At 43.0% G+C, this 24,018-nt stretch overlaps 1 long non-coding RNA gene across 5 annotated transcripts in view; it reads left to right on the top strand.

Annotated features, from left to right (window-relative positions):
* Positions 1-24,018, top strand: part of LOC107322899 — a 291,000-nt gene that overhangs the window by 82,420 nt on the left and 184,562 nt on the right. For 4 of the 5 annotated variants that reach the window (XR_004309411.1, XR_004309413.1, XR_004309412.1 and 1 more), the window contains one exon: positions 11,320-11,512. This is a non-coding gene — a long non-coding RNA (uncharacterized LOC107322899). Of the gene's footprint in view, positions 1-3,170; positions 3,406-11,319; positions 11,513-24,018 lie in introns of those variants that run through there. The other variant, XR_004309415.1, reaches the window with a different exon arrangement.

Here is a 24,018-nt window from a genome sequence, read left to right on the forward strand (position 1 = left end):
GGTGAAGGGCCTGGAGAATCTCCCCCTATGAGGAGAGGCTTAGGGACCTCAGTCTGTTTAGCCTTGAAAAAAGAAGGCTGAGAGGGGACTTGATACAGGTTTATAAATACCTGAGGTGTGGGGGCCATAGTGGCGAGGCTGGTCTCTTTCAGTAGTGCATGGGGACAGGACTAGGGTTAATGGGATGAAAGTACAGCATAGAAGTTCCGCACGAATGTGCGGAAGAACTTCTTTCCAGTGAGGGTGACGGAGCACTGGACAGGCTGCCCAGGGAGGTGGTGGAGTCTCTTCTCTGGAGATATTTAAGACCCGCCTGGACGCCTTCCTGTGTGACATGGTGTAGGGACCTGCCTTTGGCAGGGGGGTTGGACTCGATGATCTCTAGAGGTCCCTTCCAACCCCTACAATTCTGTGATTCTGTGATTTTGTAATTACTTATTCATAGTCAGATGCACAGCCTTCTTTCTCTCTACTGAAGAATAATAATAATAAAAGCCCCGGAGAAGAGCATTGAAACTGTTCAAGTGAACAATGCTTCCAGCATTAAGGACGGGGAGGGAGCAGGATTTGAACTCTAATTGCAGGGGAAACTTTAAGAGGCAGAACTTGATGGGAAGCGATGGCACTTTGGCTTGCATGGTAAAACCAAACCCATCTCTCAAATAAGTAAATAACCTCTCAGGTTTTTCCCAAACACAAGTGGCCCGGAATTTAGTCTCACATAGAATGATTCCAGCTGAAAGGCCTGCAGTTCTTTGGCTCTGCAAATGTTTATTTCTGCTGCGGGGATTGAGATGCTGACAATTTAAAGTGAGATGCGTTCATTCTCTACCTTTCTCCCTGAGGCTGGTTCCAAAGCGAATCTGCTACTGTGAGGGAAATAAGAAGAAACAGTGAAGAAATCCCAGAAACAGAGAAGAAATCCTCTCTGAGCAGAGGATGGAGGTGGGCTGGTTCGTGATTTTGGGCCAGCTTAGCTGTTCCAGCGAGGCACTGAGTTACGAGTAGTTATACCAAGTTATACCACATTGCAGTTTTGTTATTGCTTACATGATGTGGCCTTTTCCACCCAAAATAAACATAGTATAAAAGCTCAGTAGTTGCCTAATAGCCTCTGTCTCCTGTAGAGGCTCCTGAGATTTTCACGTGAATCTGTGAGTGGAAAATGGGCATGCCGGTAGTGCTGGTAATTGTGTGTGTAGTGGCATGCTTTGTCTATGGCTCCATGAACAGTCTTTTGGAAACATTATACTTGAGGGTTGAATCTCAGCATTCACTTGGAGTTCCTGAGGGCCCCCAGTGTGCAGTCTGTAATAATCTGTGGAGAAACCGGGGGGGCTGATCCTCTTCTTTAGGGTTAACAAAAGAGGGACTGTAGAAAGGACCAACTCCATCTCTGAAGGTGATGATGTCTAAGGTTGGTTTGCAGCTCTGAAGGAAAATTCTTTGCTGGTACTGATGTTCAAAATCTGCTTTTAAAAAAGAACCACATCATTTAGTCTAGGCCTCATTTTGCCTTTTTACATCTCTGGAAGCTAAGATTTGAAGGGGTATGTCACTTCTGTCTTCATAGAAGACAGCCTTTGTATTCAAACTGTTGCAAGATACTTTATTTTTTTTCTAAATCATGTCAGCATAGCCAGAAAATGTTATCCTGCCATCAGACCTGGCCTTTTGGTGCTGGGGCTCATATTCATTAATGGGAGATATTGAGATGGGGCAAAATAAAGTTCATTGACAGAACCTCGGTAACAGATATAGTCTGTGGAGGGACTGGCGCTTTGCTTCTGGAATACTGACATGAAATGCTTTGTCAGGATAGTGAGTGGTGTAGAGGCAGGTCTCCAATAACTGATAGGAGCTACTTAAGGCTGCTAGGCATCAGAGGCACAAGGTGATTAGCTTGGGGACAGTGTTTTGGGGTGGCTGGACAGCCCAATTAGCTGTCTTACTGTCTACTTTCGTTCATTTTGGAGCTTTGGTTTGCAGTGATTTGTTCACATCTGTTATCCCACCCTCATTACAGAGGCTGGCAATTCTGGCATTTCAGATCCATGTCTAGAATGGGGTATGGAGATACCACCAGCTGAAGGCTGTGATTGAGATGCTGTGGTTCATGGTGCCCATGAACAATGGCATCATCCCACATAGGGCAAGTATCTGCCTGGAAATTCAGGAGGATACTGCAGTGTGTGGGGTCAGGTGTCCATAGTACGTACCGATGCAGTCTAGGTTTGGCCTTGCTTTCTTTATGCTCCCAGGAGTCTCTCCATGAATTAAAGCGGGTGACAGACTAAGTGCAGATGAAGACAGGAAGAAGTCCCTGTTGTTATTTTTCATAAGCATGTCGTGAGTCAGCAGCACATGATGTGTCCTTCAAGGTTACGTCTGCGGTGAGGACAGTGAGCAGTGGGCGGCTGGGCTGGGCTGAGCGAGAGCTCACTTTCAGCAACATCCCTGCCCTTATCTCGGGCTGATTAGGGCTCCTTAGGGAGGCTGATGACCTTCTGTCTCCCTTTCACAAAGGGTGGGTTTTGTTTTGAAAACATCCTTTTCTGTGGGGCTGTCAGCTGGGGACAATGTTATAAACCTTTCTTCTCAAAGTGTGCTACCAGCAGACAGTTGTTATTCCAATTTACAATAGTGACAAATCTGATAACTATGGAGTGCGTTAACCTCTCTGCTTCTGTGATGTTATGTATTTTGCTGTTTGTTTTCTGAATTTATTTCTCTGAACTAGATCTAACCACTGTGAAACTGAAAACCTCGGGTTTAAGCGCAGCCTGCTATGAACTGCTGTTTTCCAGTCCCTTGTACTTACATACCATGGCTGAAGGGCAAATGTACATGTGGTTACTTCTGATTACAGTTCTGTCCCTTTAACAGTTGAAGGCAAAATATATAGTTCTAACTGATTTGTGCATACCAGACCTAATTCCTATGATTTCTGTTAGCAGTGGAAGCTATACTCCTTTTGTACTAAGTTCTCTGCTAATGCAGTTTCTCTGTAAATAAACTTTCCAACAGAATGCTTTTATCTCAGCCTTGTCTGATGCTTAGTTTGAAGCATCTCTCTTTCAAGAGTGGTCCTTAGATTTTATTGCACCTTCTCAGCATTCTGATACTGGAATGGGACAAAGTCTCACTGTAATGTGGTTTCTTTCCTTCTTTCTGAGAGTTGCTGTTATTTTTTTTTAGGGCTGGCTTTCTGGGTACTCTAACTTCAGAAATGCAGCTTGGAGTTCTTGCTTTGACAGCTGCCCTGTGCTTTACACTGTTTTGCAACGGTGGGTGATGGTTTTAAGTGTCTCATCCTTGGTCTTTGAGTCTATAACCACTTGGTTTTGTGGGCTTGGATTGTTTCTGCATGAAAAAGACCTTCAGCACACGTCTCCTAACTCATGGGTAAGTGCTTCTGAGTCTGGACTATGACATAAAAACAGGCTATTGATGTTACTAGTGCCTCCTCCCATGCCATGTGTTCAGTTAAACAGAGCTGTAGTTGTTTCTTTGCACTAACCACAGTGCTGTGGGTGCCTGTTTAAGAGCATCAAGGAGCAATTACTCTGTAGGGCTTCTTTTGGTGCTTTGGGCCTGCGGTGCCTGGTAACAGGTCCGGAACTGTTCAGGTAAGATAAGTGCATAGATGTTATTTGTGTGGACTGCTTTTTCAGCTGGATGCCAACATCCTGGTGCAAGTGAAAGTAAATATTAGCTCTCCAGTTTTTCGTTTATTCTTGGACATCCAGGACAGTGGGTTAGGAGAAACCAGTGATGTGATAGGCCCTAATTTTAGTAAGGCCTTTGACAGTGGATCTAAATATCAAAGTAGAGAAAAGTGGTCAAGATTAAGTGATCATAACATAGATATGCGGCTGTGGGTGTGGCAGATGTTATATTAATGATTTAACAAGGTGTGATGTCAGACTTGGAGGGCATTTCAAAGGGCGATTTTGTAGCTGACTGTTCTGCACTCACATATGGTCAACACTATTAGTGGGATCTTGGATTATGTGCTAAAAATATGAAGTATGAGGTTTGCAAATAGGAGCGAGCCGGGAAGGGCTGCAGATGTTCTTTAGCATGATGATGGAATTCAAAACTTTCTGATAAGTAGAAGAGAGATTTGAAAATGAAGAAGCTGAATTCCAGTGAAGCCAAATGCAAAGCGTTGTGCTGAGACCTGGCAAGTCAATGGGAGGGAAGAAAAGGATGTGGAACTTGTAGAAGTTCCCAGGCCAAAATTGAGTCAAGTATGGTTACAAAGTGAACATCATCTTGTGGTACGTATTTGTGAGAGCACCATACACTTATCTTAGGAGTTGGTTACCTTTGCTTTCTGTAAGAACTTCTATAAGGAAGGCACTGATTTATTTTTTTCCTGTCAAAATGTGTTTGGATTCAATTACTGCGAAGTTGCACGTTGATTTATTTAACGTATTAGGAAAAATCAAATGATGAAAGTTATGAAGCACTGAAAGATGTACCCAAGGAGGCTTAGAATTTCCTTCACTATGCATTTTTAGCAACAAATTAGATTGAAATCATTCAGGAATAGTCCTGAAATATTTATCCAGCATGCATAAGGGATAGAACTTGCTGACCTTTAGAGTTTTTCTGTGATAAAATGTCTCAATAATCAATTCCTGCTATTTTTGCCTACAAGAAATTCAACTTTTGAAATTCTTGTGTCCATTAAGTGGTTTTGTTACCATTTAAATCTGTTGTTTTTTTTTTAATCTTACATGTTTTGTTTGATTTTCACTTAGCACTTGTGGATGTGTGTTGGCTTTGAGACATGCATGGAGCTGGATGGAGAATGATGTTTTCATTCATTGAAAATATAAAGATTTTTGGAACATTTCTGTCTACTTGAAAGGAAGGAGAGCGTTTTTATCAAATACATTCCATAAAATGTGAAATATTCATTTTGGCATGTTTGACATGTTTTGATACCTACCCATAATAACACGGGGAGAGACTGATATGGAATTAAGAGGGAGGAGGAAAATGTGAATGTTATTTTTAGAAGTTCAGGTTCATGTCGTCGATTCTGAACAAACACAACAAAGCTTCTACTCAGTGCAGAGCTGATCATTGCTCGGACAGCAGTGTAAGTGTGAGAGCTGAGGTTTGAGCACACAGCTGGCATGTAGAAGCAGAGCAAACCACTTCAGGCCATGTTGCTGTTTGTGCCAGTGCCCCTGCTTTTGATGTGGCTGCCACATGTGCACAGCTTTGCCAGGACTGAATTAGGCAAACATTTCATTAGAAAGAAAATTGTCAACCGCTACTTTTACGTGATTCCAAGAACAAATCTTTCTCTCCACCCTACCCCCTCTCCTAGTCCGGTTATTTGGTGGGAGCAGAGCTTTCTGCTCTGGTTAGAAATCTGAACATTGCGTGATCATGTGAATAACTAGAAATGGCAAAATACATTTGAAATAATTTTCCACCTTAACAACAGCAGCAAGGATAGTGAGATCAGGACTTCTTGAGACCCCAGTGAGAGTGTTGGGTTCTCATCTTCTGGACAGATAGGCAGGTTTCTTGGTATTTTGATAACGTCATCAGAGCTTGGGATAGCTGTAGGACAAGAAAATAAATTAGTTCCTGACTTTGTGTGAGTCATTACTGGGTATCCATGTTAGAATTACACTTTCTCACCCTCCTAGCAGGATGCATGACCTCATGTGCCCACAGGAGACTATCTGTTGGATTTGTTCCATTTTGTGTAATTTTGAAATTCATGAAGGTTCATTGGAAGGATTAATTATGTATAAGGCATGTGTCTGCATGTTCTTTTCATCTGCGAATGTTATCCTGCATGCAGTTATTAAGGGCCTGATTGGACTGAACGTTTTGACAAGAATTCAGTGACAAAAGGGGCCCATTAGTCTTTGAAGTCATGGGCCAAGGAAGAGGAATGCAAGTAACATCAGTAATGACCTCATTTAACTCATGACAGAGTACAAGATAATCACGAAAGGTCACTGTAATAACTGTGGTGTACTCTGTGTGCTGCAGTGCCCGTATTTCAGCCAGTCTGTATTGCAGCTTTAATGCTTGCTGAAATCCTCTTATGTTCAAATACAGGAAGGATGAGCAGAACAAGATAAAAAGGGAAAGATCTTTCCCTCTCTTGCATACTTAAAAGTGAATTAGCAAAGAGTTAGAACCAATGAAAGACATTTTCTGTCTACTGAGTTTTTCATGGAAAATTGTGTTTTTTGACGAAAAGAACTACCTTGCTTTACAAAAAAGGTTTGTATAGAAAATGTGGTGTTTTTGTTGCTGTAGTGGATCAGCAATAACTCTGTAGGGCATGGGCAATAGAAGCAGTTTGCATCTTTGTAGGCTGTTTTATTTCTTTTGTTTTCCTTCATAGCTGTGTCTTGTCAATGGTTAATTTGTGTGCTTTCACTGGGACTCTGTGGATACCTTCTGGTCTGGATGACTTGTCAGCCATACATCCAGGTCTCTGTTATATGAAATGTTTGTAATAGAGAACACTTTGCAGTCAACACAAGAACGGGTGCTAGTTCCTTTGTTTAGCCCTTGCTGGAAGCTTTTTGGACAGATGCAGTCCATGAGGGCCTGATTTCCACAAACAGCTCTACGTTCTGCCATCAGCTTGTTCCCCTCCTGTACAAAACTGGCTTTGTGTTTGTGTTTTAATAAGCAAGCCTTCTAACAGCCAGAGTTGAGTGCACAGTCAGTGATACATGGACAGTGAATCTAGATCTATGGAGACCTGGGGTTCATTGGAATTGGGGTACATCCCCATTGTGACTGTATCAAATCTACTAATTCCCACTGAAGAAATAAGGATGCCATCCCGTTATAGTCAAAGTATGCCGAGCTTAAGAAACCAGCCCAAACACAAAGATGTATGTGAAGCCTCGTTTGCACTTATGCACAGCTGTCGAAGTTATTTGGAAGTTGGTGTGCTTTTCTGATTTCTTCATGCTGTTTGACATGACTTAAAGTGCCAACGGCAGCAGAACCTTTGTGCTCAGTGCTCTCCATAGATCACATCTGCAGCAATGATTCAGCTTTGAGATCCTGCTTTGGGGTGCACTGATCACAGGGTAAAGCACAGCGTGGTCTTTTCAGGCTTATTCCTCCTGTTGGTGTTTCATTGCCCTCATCAAGAGTTTTTGAAAGGGATATTTCTCATCCTGACCCCTAAAATGTTAAGTAAAGCTACAAGCTCCAATTGCACAGGTCTGCTGGAATCTCCAAACAGTTGGCTTTGTTTCACAATAGCTGGGTGTTTGAAAACATTCAAGTGTGTAGAAATACAATTACACCATTCTCAGTGTCCACAGTCAGGCCTTGCAGTTGTTTTCTTGCAACACGTGTCTCATGGTGTTGTTTTTTACTGGAAGCCAAACAAGTGGGGCTAGTGGAAAACATGTGACTCTATCTGTTATTTACATCCCCTTCCACCGCGCCAGCCAACACAGCTCGAACATGAAAGTCACTGCAGAGAAGCAGCCTATAAATATTCAGAAAAATACAAGCAGGGCAGAAACATTGCAAAAACCTTTGCCTAACAGTTCACAGACCCTAAGAGCTGGGACTAACCACTGCTGGCCAGGGACACGGGCTGCAGTCAGACAAAGACTGATTGTAATTTTGTGGTTGGACATGAATGTTTTGCACAACACTGATTGAGGCCACTTTGAAAACTGGGCCAGGATTGTAAAATAACTTATTTACTGCAGTGTGCATTGTATTTGAAAACACAGCAAAGCCTTGCAGATTCTGACTGGGCTTGGTAAAGACCTTATGGCTGAAGGAACCTCTGCTGGCCATGAGGAGCCATGTGGGACCTTGTTTATTTTATTTGTTGCCTTTGATTTGGTGACACAAAGTGGATTAAACACAAAGCAAGGCATTCAGTATCTTGTTTTAGTTATAATTCCAGTTTTTCCATTGATTTCTCTCCATGGCTTTTGGCAAGTCACTTCAGCCCTTTGGTCATTTGATTTCTTACCCCAAGAACTGGCATAGGACTGTCTTACTGAGAGATTTTGGTGTGATGACTAACAAATTAATGATGGTGAATTAATAATTGTAAAGAAAATTGCAGACCCTGTTGCAGCCACTGCCATGCAGATACTTTTCTTGGTTGTGTTGTGCTCAGAGGGAAAGCCTAATTAAAATAGTTGCTTCGGTAAAAAAAAGCAAGTCTGGCTACGTTTTAGTGGCAAAAGCAAAAAGTAGGTAAAAAAATAGGTAGAGGGGAAGATGCAGGTCTTATAGGTAATTTACTATAACAAATCTGCTTTGAGATGTAACTTTGGCTTCTTTCTCACCTGTTTAGGGCCTAAGAGCTACAAATCTGCTCTGCTTGATTTGCCTCCATATATTTATATGTCGTCTGTGTGACTTCCACACAGAACAAGCCATGATAGAAATCTTTCATTTAATTAAAATTGATTTTAAAATTCCCTTGATCAATAATGAGTTAAAATTCATCCCAGCAGTGATGGGAACAGCAAACCTTCTGAGAAAAGCTTTCAGGCCAGTGGTTTTGGCTCTGGAGACTGGGTCTTGCCTGAAATTATCCCTTTCTTGGCTCCAGGCTCCGTGGTGCTTGGCACAGGATGGTTTACCCTATAGCCCAGCTTGTCAACCACCCATATGGAAAGCTGAGACATTCAGGCTAAAGGTCTCTTTCTTATTCTGCCTCTTTCAGTACAGATGCTTTCAACATCAAGTTCCTTATACTATCTATTGGTAGTACCTCCTATGCTTCAAAATGAAATGAGCGTTTTGTGGAAAATTACCCAATATTTCTTCTTTGACTCCTACACCATAGTCTATGTGATCCTTCTGAAGTGGTCACTCAGATGGCAACATGTGCTAAGTTATTAGTGCAGCCATCATTAGCAGCTTCATTGAAAATACTGCAAAAGGGCCCTTCTGCGTCTAAGCTTTATTCCCAAGCAGAAGGAGTACCCAAGGCAAGTATGTATAATATAAAGTATCCCTGTGTGTGTAACCTTTTCTTACAGAAATTTGAGAGATTAATAGATTGGCTTCAAATGATGGTTATAGTCTGTTGTTCACACCCCAGGGTGCTTCCTCATTAATTGTCTCAAGCCTTCCCTGAGAGATACTGTAGCAAAAGTGCTGGGATCAAGGAAAATTAAGAGGCTGGAGTACTCACTTGGTGCTGCTCCTCTCTTGAGAGTTGGTCCCATACCAACATGTGATGAGAACTTTGTTGCTCATCGGACAATGGGATCACCCTGCTTGAGATCCTTTGAAACCTCATTGACTTGAAATAGCAAATTAACACAGAGGATCTGGTAGCAGGACTGGGACTGTTATTAGCTCTGCACTAGAGTAAATCGAGAAGGTAACACCAAAGGGTTTAAAAATTAAATTGATAAAGTGTCAGCTCTTTAACAAATGCAGCAGTTCTCATCAATAAACACAGAGGAAAACTGAGGTGCTGCAAAGAGTGCCTTGAAGAGAAGTAACAGAATGCTGGTCCAGGCAGATGCTGTTGTGCCAAAGAGGAAGGAGAGGTAATGGCATGTGTACTAGAGAGGACTGGTGTGATCTCTGACTTGATGAGTGTGTTGCCATTCTAGTCCCTAGTTAGGGAATATTGGTTATTGAATTGTTAGTTAATTTTGTATTGAAAATATTGTGAAAGGAATTGCTGTCCTTTGTTGTCTCTTAGAAATATACAATACCAAAAGATGCCACTATGATAAAATGTTTTTTGGAAGCAGAGACACAGGAACCACCCCCCAGGCACTGGGGAATGGATAGAATGTAATTATCACTCAAGTTATGTTAATTCTACAACATATCAAGTGTTGAGTGAAATTGATGCTGTGGTAGTGGAAGTCTTTCTGCTCCTTACAGGAAAATTTAGACAGCATCTTCATGTTAGTAGGAGAGGTAATAGTTTCTTTACATCCCTTGAGAGAGATAATGAATACCTTGAGAAAGTCTTCAGCTTATACGTCCATCTAGAGTCTGCCCTTGAATGATAAATAATAATATTTATTGCAGCCTATTACAACCACTGAAGCACTTCTGTCAGAAGGTCTCAGTAGCACCCTGCAGTCATTCATTACTGGGGTCACACAGTCGCTCAGTACCCTGATGGTGCAGCTCAGTGTGCTCATAGCACCTGTGTGACAGCAAAGTGACCCAAGCCCTATTGATGCTGAGCCACCTGTTCAGTGCTGCTGCAAGCTGATGGCACTGGGAACAGCCTACCAGTCTCCTGATTCCTGTGCTTTCACCTGAAGTCAGCACTGCTTGGTAATAGAATGAGATTCTTGATGCTTTTTCAGTCAAGCATGTTGTGAGCATCTCTCTGAGTTTCTCTGAGCATTGAGGATGCAGTGCAGGAAAATTCTCCTCTGCTCCACAGATGGGATTCCACCTTGCAGGTGAAATACAGGGCTACCTGTATTCCTGTTCTGTGCTGTGAGATGACTGGAACTCTTGCTTTATAGTTTCCTAATCTCCATTTTCCCCCTTTATCTCATCCCCAGAACCCTGAAAAATATGGCAAGTAATGCGATCTGGCTATTGATTTCTTTTGTTCATCTGCTGGAATTAGCAAGAAGAGTCTCTGAAGCAATCAGTAGGATGAAACAGAAATGTCTTTTAATAAAATTCTGCAGTTGTCAAAATCATTGCTTTCCTGGGATGGTTCCTTTTAAGGGAGCACATTCTGATTGCTCAGTATAAGTACTCACTTATTTCTTGTGGGTGGAAGAAAAGGATAGGAAAGGAAGAAGAACAGGAAGAAAAACTAATGAGTTTTTTGTCTTTCTCTTGATACAGAGGATTGCACAATGGAATTTATCGCTGTGAGATCCTTACTAATAGTGTAGTTCCAGTGACTGTGCAATGAGATGTCAAAATGTTAATATAGTCATCAAGCTCCATGCTGCCTCAGCTCCTTAAACCTCTTTTGGAAAGAGAGTTTAGCTCAAAGGAACAGTTCCTTGCTTGGAGTTTAAGGGTGCTTTTGTTTCCATGAAGGCATTTTGGAGCCTCTACCTTCCTTCCTAAAGACATAGCTGGGGGAACATTTGCCAACTTAAACAACCCCCCTTTTCCCTCCTCTCCCATGCACCTACTCTTTGTTTCGCTGCTGTTCCATCCTTGTAATTGCACCATTGCATTCATTGCTCATTGCTGTAAGGTAACAGGGTGTGGAAAGCCAAGGTAGTTTAAGAGAAATGGCAAACTCACAAATAAAATTGCTCAGATTTTAATTTTGGTCAGGATGCTTATACATACATACTGAAAACATGCATCCATCTATTTCAGGGTGAGGAATGGCCAGTGCCTGGATATCCTAATGTTGGGAAGAGCAAGACGCAGAGCTTGGTGAGTCCCACTTGGCAGCAGCGACTTGTGAGAGAGCAGCAGCCCTTGGGGGAGAAGTGTGGTCCTGTTTACTTACAGCTGTAACTTCATCACTGAAGACAATTTTAAGCTTCCTAGGAAAGTTAATTGAAAGGTATGGGTTCTGTTCTAATGAAAACACAGTGTGTGTGAGCTATGGAGAAATGGGGATTATTTTGTGCATTTACCTGTGTTTTGATTAGAGATGAAAGTGATAGTGCTTCCCAAAAGGTAATCTGACCAAGCACAGGACTGTACTGAAGACAATTTAGGGCTTATGCTTTGTGTTTTCTGCAACAATTATCTGTTATATGGAAAATTCAGCTTTCAGAAAGTCCACAAAATTGTCCAGAGAGAGAGATTCCAATGGTTTCAAACATCATAAAGTTGTCTTAGATGGAAGACTTTGCTCTCCTTGTCTTATGAAGCCTTCCTCTGCCCTCTTACACATGAGCTCTATGTTTTATAGATCTGAAGGCAGCACGGATAGCTTGGCACATCCTTTTGTTTGGTGATTATGGTGTGTCTGATGTGCTGGAATATGACTCACAGGGCTTACCTACTTCTGAGGTAGGAAGTATAGGCAACAATTTAAGAAAGCTGGAGGAAAAATGGCAAAACAAATAGCAGCTGCTATTCTCATGCATCTTTTTCAGTGGTGTTAGTGGGTCCCTGGGACACACCTTGTGTGATCTGGTACCCTTTGGAGTTCTCCTGCAGTTGCCTTTTGTCTCTTCCTCTCAGGACCCTTTTGACCATCTGTGGCTTGTGGAGAATATGAAAGCTCTTTCCTGTGTCCAAGATCAATAGCTTTAAAAAGAGAGTACAAGAAGCCACTAATCATCTTTTCCACCAGGCATGATTAATTTCTGAAGTGCTTCAGCGAGTTCGCTTTGAAGTTCTGTTATTTATTTATTTTTAACAAGTGTCCAGAACACGAGGGCCCACCCACGTGTCCTGCAACAGGCAATGGCTCCTCCAGTGTTGTTTGGATGTGGGTGGGCCACAGCACTTTTTTGGGAAGCTCTCCCAAATCCTGGAAATAAGATTTCAAAAGCCAATTGAGAAGTCTCCCCATGCGCCCTGGCTTCAGTGGAAAGTGGTGCTGCTTTCCCATCTGAATCTTGGATTAAGAAAAGATGGAAAAAGGAGGGAGGGGGGGGATGGGGTGGAACTCAATGGCCACTCTAAAGGCTTAAATGTGGCTCCGTTCCTCAGCTCTGCTGCAGCTGAACAGGAGACTAGGAGAAGCTGTGCCCTTACAGCCTCCTCTTAACATGAGTAAATAGGACATTCCAGCACTGCAGGGGAAGGGCTGGTGGAAATGTATATTTTTAAGTTTCTAAGTCATCCACACACCTACCTGGTCTCTCTTCCTGTTTCTGCTATACCCTATGGCAACACTGAGGGCTGCTACTACCACAGCATTACTTGCACAAGCAAGGATTACACGTACAGCATGGGAACGGTTCCTCTGGAACTCTGAAGCAATACAAACATTTGTCCATTGCAAACACAGAATAGAAAGTTGTACTGCAAAATGGGTGATGTGGTATTGGCTCACTCAGGGGTGAACCTGCCAACATACTGGAGTGGGTACATACATGAGCCTCGACATCGCTTCCAGTTGTATTTGGCCAGGGTTGTCTAATCCATCCTTGGCACTCGGAGATGTGCACTTGTATACAAGCCACAGATGGCTGAACTGTAATTGGCTGCTGCTCAGCTTGTAGGTACAAATAAAAGCAACGTGCTTATGTTTTGTCCTTTGTACAGGTAAATTTCTAATAGTCAGGCATTGAAAATGTGTTACTTTGTGTGTAGATATCAAATATGTACGCCACCCCTGGAAGTCTGTCACTGAGTACTAGTTAAGAAAGACATCTATTGTTGGGAGATCCCTCTTTGAAAACAGAGCATGGCTATCCTTTATTTCTACACTGGATTTGCTTGTTTTTTGTTCATGCACATCTCTGTCATACCCACTTCTGGCTGCCAAAGAAGTGCTGAGGCTCTGTGAGGAAGTCTATTTTCTTTGTTTTGCAGCTCTAGTTTGGGTGGAACCAAAGTATAACGAGGGAGCTTGAGCTGGCCAAGTTTCTTGCCCAAATGCATCAACATGGATTTCTGGGCATCTGCACTCAAAATGAAGCACCTGCTCATGTAAGGTGTGTTCTGTAAAGATTGGATGGTGGCCCAGTTGGAAAGGAAGAATTCCCACATTAGAGAAAAATTACCTGTTGAAGGCACAACAGTGATTGAGGAAATCTGAGGCTCTGCAGTACGGCAGAATAACAGAGCTGGGAGTAAAACCATGTACAGCAAGGAGAGAGATGGACACAAGAAATGAGAAGGTTGTGTAGTGATTGCAGTAAACTGCTCATGTGCAACACAGAGGAAAGAGGTTCCCTTTGTGTTTCTGGAAATGCAAAACGCATTTGTCAAGGGAGAAGCACTTATAAAGCAGTGGAATTATGACAGTGGATTTCAGTGAAGCTAAAACTGAATAGGGACAGCTGTAGACATTTCCATAAAGGGAATATCCCAGGACGTGGTCTGTTAGGGAATCCAAGCTTTGTGTTAGTAAACACTAGATGCAGTGATGCTTAATCTTGCATGTGTTTTTCTTAAATTGAGTATAAAAATTATGCTCCCTTGATTCCATTCTACTTTGTTTCTCTCTCGCCCTTCACATATATGGTTGTTTCTGTTCTATTTTTGAAGGCAGCTTTTCATCTACTGGTGTGGGATGAAGTCTGTTCTCTGGGCACTCAATGTCTCAGGGTTCCATAGCTGATGCTTGTGCCTCTGGTGTCTCCTTCGTTGTGTCTGGCCAATGGGACAGTGACCAATACCATGATTGAATGTATCCACACAAACTATGGTTTTAAAGTCCTTGTAAGAGTTGGACAGATGGCAAAAGACAGCTTTGATTGAATTAAAATCAATATGGAAGCATTTCTAGAATTTTTCACATTGAAAAAAACCCCAAATCTTCTCATACTAGTTTCCTTGTGCAAACATTCAGTGTGAGACAGTTCTTGACACGATGGCCCATTCTCTGCCCAGGGTTACACAGCTGATGTGATGTGCATTTGGCTGAGATTTTAGAAAAAGAGACTTAAGGTGAAATTCTGGCCCAAGTGGCAGCATTGCTAAGTCAAGGCTTGGCCTGTCACTGAGGTTCCTTATGGGTTCATTGCTCAGGAGATGATGATTCATAAATTAACTATTAGTACACCTCAGCACCATCAACTCCAATTACTTTGCCCTTTCCTACTTTCAACCCTAGCATGTGATTTTTCTGTTGTGATTTAGAAGTGAGGAAGATATTTGGTTTTGGGACTATGACCTTGTATTACCACCTAGTTTTCATTCTGATTCAGGTACATACAGATGAATTATAACCCTCTAAAGCCCACCAAGTCCCCCTTGTAAGGAACGCAGATATTCAGTTATTGCAAGGGAGAGCAGAAGAGGCATGTTGGCCAATCCATTTACTCCTCACTTTGTTGTATGCAGTGCAACTATTCCTTAAGCTATCTCCCACACAAAGGAATTTATTGTTAGGTTACTGCAAAGGTATTTTTGCACCTGTTGCAGCAGCTCCTGGCAAAGAAAATGGGGTACAAGTGCTTGTGCTGACCCCAGAAGTTGCTCTTATTGAAGTGTTTGGATGGGAAAATAATGCTAGAGAAATTTGCTGTGAAAAGCCATGAATGTGAATATGTAAGAGTTTTTCTCTATGCTTGTTTTGTGTCTTTATCTTGTGTCTGGCAATCCTGTTTTGGATGCATGTAGGAAATGGCTTTTTTTTTTCTTTTCCCTTAACAATATTTCCTTCTTGTTTGCAAAAAGGAAGGAGATAAAGGGAGGGCTACACCACTGCAAGGGGTAGATGTTGGAGTGCTAGTGCTGCCCTATGTACAGCTCTGTCTTTTGTTTGTGGCTAACTGAAGTGCACTGGGTGCATATATCTGCAATACAGCGTCTGCCTTGGCACAAGAGCTCCCTAATGTTGGTGGAACTTACAAAACACATGAAGATAGATTCTTCTCCTCCTTTCTCCCCTTCTTTTGAAACCTGAAGGTGTTGACTGGTGGCTCGCTGTAGCACTTAGTAGTTCCCACCCATTCACACCTCTGCTTGTCTGCTGTCCCCACCTACTCTCACACTTTCATTGCTGCAATGACGTGTTGAAGAAATAACTGGTGTCTCACAATGCAAGTGTAGAAAGAACAAGGGGGTATTTAAAAGCTGAGAAACAGAGAACTAGGATGGAAAGGGAGAGGAAGGAATTGCTTTTGACAGGCTGAACTGTTAGCATATTGTGTAGCATATTACAATTCAAGCTAGATGCTCGCTGCTGCACCACAGCAATTATAACATTCATTTGAATGCTGGAAGTTAAATTCAGCAGGAAGGGATGGGGAAGCCCAGGGGTTGGGGTGCAGTTTAGCACTTGGGGGAATCTGGATTCCCTGTCTTGCTGTAGGGTCTGTAAGCAGAAGGAGTGTGGGTTGTGGCTACCTCTGAAATGCGAATCCTCAAAAATCCCACTCAGCACCTTGGACATTTTTGTGTTAGAGGAGGGGGACTTTCTAACCGAGAGAATGGAGTTCTGTGTTTCAGCCTCAGTGCAGCTCTCCTGTAGCTCCGTGTCTCCTTAGGAACATTTTGCCTCTTGACCCTTCTCTGAGGCTGTGCTTTGCATTCCTGGCACCATTGGCACTGCGCAGCTCTGCATTCCAGGTCAGAGCTCCTCAGAACCCGGTGCTGGAGACAGTGCAGAACTTCATTATTTTCTTTCCCTTTTCATTAAATTTCTGTGGGCTCAGGATTGGAAATGATGGCTTGCCCTTAAAGAGCCGGTTACACTTGACAAGTGTGTGGCAGTGCCTCATTAATTACCAGCAGCACAACCTCTGTTAGGTGGAATATTTGTTCAGCGCACATAATTATCTCACTGTCATTCTCTCTCTTGTATTGATTCATGTGGAAAAATATGATTAAAACATGAACATCTACAAATGATTCAGAATAACAAGAGAGGAAAGGCTGTTGGGTTTTTTTTGTTTCAGTTTTGGTTTTTTTTTGCTCTTACTATGGCAGATGACTGTAATTACAGCTGAATGGTGATGCACTTCTGCATGCCCCCACCAGGGCTGTTCAGATTGAGGGATGCTTCAAAGAAATCCCCTTCTAAGGATGTTTCCTTGACCCATTCAGAACCCATACCTTGGCACGCGTGCATGTAAGCTCTGTTAGAGGGTCATGTGAGTGGGGGATAGGGAAAGAAGCACCGAGCCTTCAGACATCTGTTGTGGTGTTTGGGCCAGGAGCAGCGGGAGGCTGTGCCAGTTGGGCAGCCGCTCTGCAGCTTGCAGTCGGTTTGCTTTCGGTGCCAGCGTTAATAATGTGGGCTTCCTGCTGTGGGGTGGCACTGCCAGCTTCCTAATTAGAGCCCAGTGAAAGCAGCAGAAGGTGAAGTGGTCACTTCTTCCATCCTCGCGTCTTCGTCTCTTCTCCCTGGATTTATGCCACCTTCTTCATCCGTTCAGCCATGGAGTGCAGTGGGGAAGAGCAGGGCAGGGCCCTGTGTGCTCTTGCCTTGATCTCGAATAAAACAAGTGGAAATTGTGATCTGCAGAGCCCCTCAGGAAGGCCTGACTGGCTGTGCTGTGTGTGGAGATGACAGAACCAATTTCACACCTCATCCATTGCACACAGTGGGCTCACTCGCTGTTTGCTCGCACAGCTGCTGCAGGCTGCAGGGACAGGCACTGCCTCCCTCCTCAGTTTGGGTAGGGGCTGCATTGGAAGGGCTGGTTGAGAGGCCAGGAACACTTTAAGTGCGCCACATCAGCAGTTCTTGCTTCTTCTTAATGCTGTAAATACTCTTCCAGAGGTCTCGTTTGCTCTCAGTAGCTTCAGGCCACATTTTGCTCAGTTCTGGATCAACTGACTGATTTGGGCATCCCCAGAAAGGTTTTGGCAGCTGTGGCAGGGAAACAATTGCAAGATCACCAGACTGTTGTCCTTTTGTCTCTGGTGTGGGTAGCTGTACCATGTCCTCTGGGCACAGGCAGGAGTAGCTCCAAGCACTGCAGTGTGCCACAAGGGAAGGATGGCCCTTGTGATGGAAACTGGAAGAGCAGTTTTCAGGATAAGGGCTGTTCTTCCTTCTATTTACTTTCCTTAAGCAGAGGCTTTATGGAAGTTTATTACAGGTCTGTTTCTTGGCTAATTGAGGAGGGAATGGGATTTGTTGTATGAAAAAACAAGCAGGCAAAATGCAACCTGCAGAGTTCAGCAGGATCCATAGACCTGAGCCTGAGGTCACTGTCACCACAGCCCTTGTGATCAACTTGCAGTACTTTTTTTCCTTGACAAGAAACAGGGCGTTCAGCTTTTGCCTGCAAGGTTTAGAATTGCAGACCTGGAACGTGGGCTGCACGAAGCTGCTTATGAATCAAAACTGAGGAAAGGAGTCCCATGAACTCTTGCCAGCTGAAATTACTGACTTTTCCTTGGCTTTTCCTATAACTTGCTGTTAGAAAACCTGTGATCAGGTTTTAGCTCGTGAGCAAGAAGCAGCCAACTATCAGCAGCCTCTCTCACTACCTGATTAAAGGAAGTCCTTTAAACTGCTCTGCTTTTTGATCGGCAGTGTAGCATGATGCATATCCCCATGATTGCACAATGCAAAGCAGCGAGGCTTCTGCCAGAGGTATTTAGCACAACTGCACTGCCCACTGCAAACAGCCCTTGCTGAGCTGACCTGCATGAGGGAAAGGATGTTCTCTCTCTTGATAACCACAAAATGCTTACCCTGAGCTGGTGAATGCCTTCTAGCTTCGTTGTGGCTGTTCTTTCCTATTTGAGTCCTGTGAAACAAAGCAATGCCAGCACTCATTTTGGCTATCTACTAATAAGAACATGATATTTATAATAAATATTTAGGGAAATTGCTGTAACATATGTACAGATATGTTTGAGAAAGATTTGAAAAGCTGAAAAAGCTCCAGGTTCCAGGCAGGGTGAGGGAGAGAAGGGAAGAAATATTCTTCCCAGAGACAGCAAATGCGTATCTTTTTGTTTGGTAATATGGTATCCACGTAATGTCTCTGAAATGGCCACAGTTAAGGTTCATGCTACATTAGGAAAGCAAAGTGGTTTACATTGAAACTTAATAGAAGTCAATTGTGTTTGAAACATCTGATGCAGAAATAAAACACCTTATGTTTTATGGAAGCGAGGAGCTGCATACTTGGCACTCGCTCTCTCTAAACACGTGTGCTCCCTCTATCAGTTTGAGATGATCCAGGCCTGGCTGCTGCCCAGCTCTGCTCCTGCTCCCAACCAGAATTACGCAGGACGTGCTGTACTCCCTGCACACAGCCGCACGCCTTCCCTCCTGAACCACATATTAATGTGGGGAGCTGGCATCTTTGCAGCTCTTCATCTTTCCAAGAGAACGTCCTTACTGATGGGTATTGCTTTCTTTATCAATATGATCCTTTCTTTGCTTGAGAGAAGCTTGCCTTTTCCCCTATGTTTTTGTTCTTACGTGATTGAATATGGTGCTGGATGCAGGCTGCACATTCTTGCAGTTCTCAGCAGGGCACAGCCCATAGGATTGCTGTCACTGTGTGCTATCCATTTATATATGCAACAGGGGAGTGTGGGTTCACTGACCAAACAGCTTTGTTTCATAGGCAGGCACAGTCATGAACTGATCCTCTGCTTGAACAACGTTTTCATGTGAGCGTGTTCCAATGTCTGTTTCTGCTCCTTCTAAATTACGTGCTTATTTTCCTGTGCCTTATGCTTCTCCTTGACAAGCACAGATTTTATGTAGCATGGGATTCAAACTGAAATGTGAGCCTCTGTTCTTTGCTGGGTCAGGTGTATGCAGATGTTCACACACCCAGAATGCAGGGGGCCTAAAGACAGGGAGCCACCCTGTGGAAGTGTAATCCAGAATTTACAAACATGAATCCATTTCTGCTCCTTCTTCCTCCCGAGGGTCTGCAGGTGCTCAGCTGCTGCGTTACCCCTATGGAAGACTAGTTAGACTTTGGATCTTGTGATGAGATTGTTTTGTTCCTCCAAGGCCATATCTGCAGCAAAACTGAACATCGTAGCCAGAACTCCAGAGTATTGTGCTCTATGGTACTTAACACCTCTTCTCTTTGAGTACACAAAGGGAGCACGAAGCAGATTAAATGACATTATCCATTCACATTTTACATTCAGACTAAGTTACTCAATAACTTCAGCATGTTTTGTCCTTGACAGGTAAGCTGATCTGTGAAGATTTATAGGAAAAAAGCAAGAAAACGTGGGCTTGTTGGCCACAGTTAAGATTATATGCATTTAGTCTCTTTTGTTGTTGTTTTTTTCCAAGTAATTATTTACTTTTTGAGTATAAATCCAACATTTGATGCAAAATTAAACTGAGGCATTTTGTTCAATAAATTATGGTTTCTTGTTTACTGACAGAAGGTGAACCCTTCACTTGCATGTTAATCTGTTCTGTACACCTAGCGCTGCTTAGATGTACTGATAGTTTCTGTGCTTCCAGTAGAGTTTTGTTAGCTATTAGGAACAGAATCAGTGTAGGGCCTCTGAAATTCACATATTCTACATAAGTATGTAGGATTAGTTTTGTTTCTGGTTAATCGTGTTATTGGAAACCAGGATTTGTCTGAAGATAGAGTTCTTATAGCTCATATACCAGTATGTTAAACTGTAATTCCTCAAACAGCTCTTTCTAGTGAATGGGTACTGGTCAATTTTCTCTTATTGTATGTTAGGCCAGTTTTGTAAGTAAGAGAACAATATGTTTCATGAAATAGCCTCAAATGTGTGGAAAATCCTCCCAGAGGAGGATGTGATAAAGCAGTGAACTTAGTGCCAAAATGTTTAACTCCGCTCCCACTTTGTCTTTCCCAAGGGATTAATTTCCATGGAGCTGATGCTGTAAGTCACCTTCCCTCACCACGCTTTGTTTGTGTTGGCACTCCTGCAGGTTTTCCTTTTTCTTTTGCAAACTTCTGGTGAGTGGTGATGTGTGTTGGTGACGTGAAGGCAGTCTGGTTAGATGTGCTGGAAGGAAAGGAAACCTGTCTGTAAGGAGGAACAGGCATTGTGCATCATTCTACTGACAGTAAGGACTGCTCCAGAAAGAATGGAGTGCTGAGCTCAGAAGTGGGAAGGAGCTCATGTGCAGAGCTGTGTTTTGAAGGTCAGATCTCTCTGAAGAAGACTCAAAGATGCAAAAATCTGTGCTATGAAATTGTTTGCTGGCTTTAGCTGTGGCTGCTCCAAACTTGGAGCATTTTTTTTTTTCTTAATTTGTGTTTTTAATAGAAGGGTGATTTGATCTGAGGCATTTGTCTTTCCCCATTTCTGTCCTTACTTGCCCATCTCTTTGCATCTGTTTTCTTCTGCAAGAACAACTCCAAAATAAACAGGGAAATGAAATGATAATGTCCCTCCCCCCAAGTTAGTGCAAGCTAAAAGCTGTTTATTTCCAGAGGATGGGGCAGTAAAAGCAAGCTTTCCTACATCAACGTTAACATTGTCCTAATAACCAGAAGGTGATGCAGCTAAGTGTTGGTCTGAACCTGTGTTTTATCAGTACTTTTGTTAAAGCCAGACTTCTTGGCATTTTAGAATGAGGTGAATATTTGGTCCTCCCTGATAGAGGAAAACAAGCAGGAAGTTGATAAAAAATCACGGTTTAAAAAAGAAAAAGAAGATGTGATTGTTACTTTAAAACTGAGTGCTTTTCAGATGAGCTCCATCCTTGGTAGTCCTGAGTCCTGATTTTTGTATGCTGAGATTTAGCAATCCTGGAGGAATTTGAAGAGGAAAGGTGTGCCCCGTAGGAACCCAAACACCCCAATTCTGCATGCTGCTTAAGGTAAAAGGGAGAGTTAATGGTGACCTGTGCCAAAGCCAGAGGGAATGACGTTCCCTGGACAGCCTGTGCATTCCCCAGGGCAGGAATCCTTCCTCTCCATGCTGCTTGGCCATATGGCCAGCTTATGTCTCAGCCCATGTCCCTGGGGGGCTCTGGCTGGGGGGAGATGTGATGGCCCTGCAGCTGGCCAGCATCAGTGCTGCTGTCAGCAGCCACCAGCCTGGAGCACACGCTGCTCCCACGTGCACATAGAGCCAAAGCCCTGCATGGGTCCTTGGCCCAATTTTCTGAAGGCAGTCGGCCTCTCCGAGCAGTGAGCTGTTGTCTCTGCTCTCCTTGATCATACTGACACGGCTGATAATTACAGATACATTTCATGTACGATGTCTGTGGAATCCATACAGCGGTGCAGACCTTAGTGTTTCCTGACTCAAAAAGTTCTCAGAATTAGCTTTGCATTCATTTAGAATCAGTCTATCTTTTCCCTTTGTCACTGCAGTTTCAGTGTGGTAGGAAATTCTCTCTTTCGGACTCAGTCAATGCTGTCTCCTTCTTTTTCTCCTAGCCCCACACTTGAGCAATCCTGTTCCTTGATTGCTATCTGAATTGTCCTTATTATATGCCAAACACTGAAAGAGCTGCAAGGCATCATTTCCTGTGGGGCAGTGCCAGGCACATAACATATGCTAGACATCCACAGGCAGATGGGGTTGGTTAGGGCCAGTGAAGCATGAAGAAATGGGAGCTTTGGTAGGAAGAGGCTACAGCAGAACTCCACAAACTGGTTGGATGCCATATCCCAAACAACGTTAACAGCTCATTAACATTCCCTGCAGGGCTGGCAGGTCAGTACAGGAGGTCAAAAAAAATTAAGAGCTACTTTCTTAAGGAAACAGAAGGCAAAGAGGGTTAGATACATACAGCTGGTGTAGGACACAATGTATGGGTTGGTCTGAGAGAAGGCAAAGGGGAACGCTTCGTCTCAGTCTCTGCCTGCTTAACTAGGACCTGCCATCTGTCCATTTTCTACCTGGGACTCTCCCCATGCTGAGCTGAAACTTGCTTTATTATTCAAAAGCAAACTTGCCCAATGGCACAAGATGTTGGGAGGCAGCTGATTCGTGACCTAGCCAAAGACATCGGGAGGAGGGAGAGAGGTTTTCCTTTGAACCAGGCTCTGTAAGCATATGGTAGGCCTTGTACTTCAGGACGTGATCCATATGCTGCTCTTCAGTGCCCATATGCTTTCTATATTTTCTGTATTTATTTATTTTAATCAGGATTGAGTCTGTGATCTTGATTTTCCTTTTGCTGCTGGCTGTAATTACATTTGGTTGTGCTACCGGAGGTAAGGCAACGAGGTTAAAAATGAACACCAGTGCGTTCAGTTGTGTCCTTTTAACATTGTCTTGTTCCATGCATTTCGTGAAGAGAATTGTATTCTGGGTTAATGATCTGTAATGCTGTTAGTTTGCATTTCTTCTTTTCGTTGCAGCTCAGAAGTGGAGTTTCATTGAATCAGGGTCAAAGGAGGTAGGGGCTCCAGTGGTAAGCTCCTCCAGACATGAGCTGATGCTCACAGTTTCTTGTAGGGTTAGAAGCTTTAAATCAGTGTATTCTTATAAAAATGGCAAGAATTATAAAGCAGCTCTGGTCTTTGTCTCTAACTGATGTGGCAGAATGTGATCCAAGATAGCCTCGACTTATCTGTACAAGAAAGTGCCATTGCTCTCTTATCCACTAATAAGACATGCCTTGGCTTCAGTAGGGCAGCATTTTGTTGGCAGCCTGAGGCATAGCCAGCCCCAGCCCAGGGGCTGAGGTGATGTGATGTGTGCAGCAGAAGTATGCAGAAAAATGTGAGCATGTAGTCCAAAAGGAAGAGCTCCATTTCTCCAAATGTGTTCCTCAGCCTGTGAGAAGTCTTGTTTTCATGCTGCTGGAAGGCCAGAGCTGAAAACAGAAAGGCCTATCTCACAGCCAAAGGGCTTTGTGGCTCAATTATTTTAACCACGTGGTTTTTTGTTCTCTCTTGAACACAATCTGATCTGAAATCTGATTTCTTTCCTTTCTTCTTTTTCTATTTTTCTTTCTTTCTTTTTTTCTTTTCTTTTTTTTTTTTTATTTTAAATCTTTATAGAAAAATAACTGCTGACAAAATAATTCCTGTTCTGATTCTGTGGGACCGGGACAGGGGGCATTGGGGTTTTGGTGTATGTTTTTTGTGGGATAGAGTGCTCTGTGCTATGGGTCTGGTGTTAACGAACCCATAGCCTTTTGGGGATTCACACCAGTAATTAAATGCACATTCCTCAGTTTTTGTTGCATACAAATAGCAAATGAGCAGATTGGGTATTTCCTGCATGGATTGATAACATCTGCGTATTATTGGGGGATCAGTGGGGAATACTTAAGCCCTTTTTCACTGTATAGTAACTCACATTAAGAGTATTTGGAATCAAGGACTGTTTTCTACGAGCAAAAGTGATGTCCTGGCTTCTCCAAACGTTTGTCATTGATGTGTTTTAACACCACAAAACTCTTAGATGCTGAGGACGATCTCGTAATGTCAAGGAACGGTGACAAGGCAGGGCTTTCTTGTGAGAGCTGTCTCATTCATCTAGATCTGGTGCTGAGAAATTTTCAGGTAAAAAAAGTTAGCAATATTCATCCATAAATAGTTTTCAGTT

This window comes from Coturnix japonica, chromosome 20 (assembly GCF_001577835.2).
Source record: "Coturnix japonica isolate 7356 chromosome 20, Coturnix japonica 2.1, whole genome shotgun sequence".
NCBI lineage: Eukaryota > Metazoa > Chordata > Aves > Galliformes > Phasianidae > Coturnix > Coturnix japonica.